The sequence below is a fragment of the Ascidiella aspersa genome, chromosome 5, assembly GCF_963924565.1.
Source record: "Ascidiella aspersa chromosome 5, kaAscAspe10.2, whole genome shotgun sequence".
Lineage (NCBI taxonomy): Eukaryota > Metazoa > Chordata > Ascidiacea > Phlebobranchia > Ascidiidae > Ascidiella > Ascidiella aspersa.
In genome coordinates, this window is record NC_139451.1 from 8784186 (window position 1) to 8786685 (window position 2500).

The following is a 2500-nucleotide window of genomic DNA, read 5'->3' on the forward strand; positions in this document are numbered from 1 at the left end:
CGGACGAGATCGGCCGGTGATGCGGCCGCCGCGAACGACGACGTCTCACCTCCGCCGGACCGCGCCGACATTCACTTTCACTGCGCCCATGGGTTTCGTACTGCCCCGTGGCTCGCGCTCACGTTAGACTCCTTGGTCCGTGTTTCAAGACGGGTCGGGAAGGTGGCTGACTTCAGCCGCGGACCCCGTGCGCCTCGCGAAACGACACCGGAAGCGCGACCGAGACGAAGAGGCTGGGCACTGAGAACAGTCCCCGACCCACGACGCCCCAGCCGGCACCGGACGCTCGGCCCCGAAGGGCAGACGCGGCGATCTCTCCTCGCCCGAACGGCGGGCCGACGGACACGCGCGCCTATAGTACCCGACCGAGGCCGGGTTACCTTGCGCGCGGCCTTCTCGCCGCCGTCCAGACGGTCGCGGCCTTCGCCCGGCGCTAGTGCGCTGGTCCCCGATCGGGCGGCGCCGCCGGCGGCCCGTGAGGGTCCGCACGACAACGTCGCCGACAGGGGGCCGGCTGAAAGCGACCGGGCGACCCGACAGGCCCTCCCGTTTGCCTCTCGACGGTTTCACGTACTCTTTAACTCTCTCTTCAAAGTGCTTTTCAACTTTCCCTCACGGTACTTGTTCGCTATCGGTCTCGTGACCGTATTTAGCCTTAGATGGAGTTTACCACCCGCTTTGGGCTGCATTCCCAAACAACCCGACTCTGGGAAGACGCCGTAGCGCGCCCGCCTGTCGCCGCCATGGGCCTGACACCCGCTCTGGGAAAAGGCCTCGATCAGAAGGACGCGGGCGACCGGCGAAGCGCGCCGTGACGAATTCCGTACGCCACAATTCCGCGCACTCCAAAAGCGCGCGGATTCGGCGATGGGCACATCCCGCTTCACTCGCCGTTACTGAGGGAATCCTCGTTAGTTTCTTTTCCTCCGCTTAGTAATATGCTTAAATTCAGCGGGTAGCCTCGTCCGACCTCAGGCCGAAAGTAAGGACCGGGACTATTCTTCCCGTTCCGCGCTCGCCGTCGGCGCCGCGCGCCGCCGCGCACCTCGATTCCCGCCCTTGAGCCGCCAGCCGTTGGCCTCTTCGAGGTCGACTCGCCGCCGCCGCGCGGGATTCTGGTCGCGATCGTCGCGCATCGTGCCGTGCTGTCTTGAGCGGGACGGGCGCTCGCGCGTCCGACGCCGCAGCAGCCGCGCGGAGAAATCCCCGCGCGGAACGTTTGCAACGCGACCCTGAGGCGGGCGCGGCCCCGGGATTGACCCGAGGCCGCAATTTGCGTTCAGAACGTCGATGCTCAATGTGTCCTGCAATTCACACTAATTCACGCAGCTAGCTGCGTCCTTCATCGACTCACGAGCCGAGTGATCCACCGCCAAGAGCCATCCACGATTGTTTCGCTCGCACAGTGCCTCGCACTAAAGGGTGACAAAATATACCGCGCCGAGCGGTCGGCCAGGCCGACGCTTGAAGCCGGAGCGCGCGGCACCGCGGCACTCGACGCGCAAACATTACCGGGTGACCGAATCGCCGGCCGGCGCGCCGCTCCTCGCGGGTCGGGCGCCGGGTAGCAAAAACTTTTTCTCTCGCTTGTCCGAGTTTCGCGTTCGCCGAAGCGTTTGCGAGACCGTTAATGATCCTTCCGCAGGTTCACCTACGGAAACCTTGTTACGACTTTTACTTCCTCTAAATGATCAAGTTAGATCGTCTTCTCGGACGCCGGCTCGACCGTTGCCGGCCGCGCCAGGTCCAATCGGAGGACCTCACTAAACCATTCAATCGGTAGTAGCGACGGGCGGTGTGTACAAAGGGCAGGGACGTAATCAACGCGAGCTAATGACTCGCGCTTACTGGGAATTCCTCGTTCAAGGGAAATAATTGCAATTCCCTATCCCTAGCACGACCGGGGTTCAGCGGGTTACCCAGACCTGTCGGCCAAGGCGAGCACATGCTGATCCGGTCAGTGTAGCGCGCGTGCGGCCCCGAACATCTAAGGGCATCACAGACCTGTTATTGCTCAATCTCGTGTGGCTAAACGCCACTAGTCCCTCTAAGAAGTTAGACGCCGACCGATTGGGTCGCGTAACTAGTTAGCAAGCCAGAGTCTCGTTCGTTATCGGAATTAACCAGACAAATCGCTTCACCAACTAAGAACGGCCATGCACCACCACCCACAGAATCAAGAAAGAGCTCTCAATCTGTCAATCCTCACTGTGTCCGGGCCGGGTGAGATTTCCCGTGTTGAGTCAAATTAAGCCGCAGGCTCCACTCCTGGTGGTGCCCTTCCGTCAATTCCTTTAAGTTTCAGCTTTGCAACCATACTTCCCCCGGAACCCAAAGACTTTGGTTTCCCGCAAGCTGCCGGAGAGGTCGTAAAACTAACGCCCCCCGATCGCTAGTTGGCATCGTTTATAGTCAGAACTAGGACGGTATCTGATCGTCTTCGAACCTCTGACTTTCGCTCTTGATTAAAGAAAACATTCTTGGCAAATGCTTTCGCAGT

At 60.8% G+C, this 2500-nt stretch overlaps 2 non-coding genes and 1 pseudogene across 2 annotated transcripts in view; all 3 read right to left on the minus strand.

Moving 5' to 3' along the window:
- The window catches only part of LOC146142505 (large subunit ribosomal RNA), a 3679-nt pseudogene extending 2700 nt beyond the window's left edge, over nucleotides 1-979 (minus strand).
- Nucleotides 980-1227: 248 nt separating this feature from the next.
- On the minus strand, nucleotides 1228-1381 carry LOC146142506 (5.8S ribosomal RNA). Its single transcript, XR_014499207.1, has one exon. It is a non-coding gene; the product is annotated as a 5.8S ribosomal RNA (ribosomal RNA).
- Nucleotides 1382-1628: 247 nt separating this feature from the next.
- Nucleotides 1629-2500, minus strand: part of LOC146142507 (small subunit ribosomal RNA) — a 1811-nt gene continuing 939 nt past the window's right edge. The window contains exon 1 of the ribosomal RNA XR_014500733.1: nucleotides 1629-2500. This exon is cut by the window's right edge and continues 939 nt beyond it. This is a non-coding gene — a ribosomal RNA (small subunit ribosomal RNA).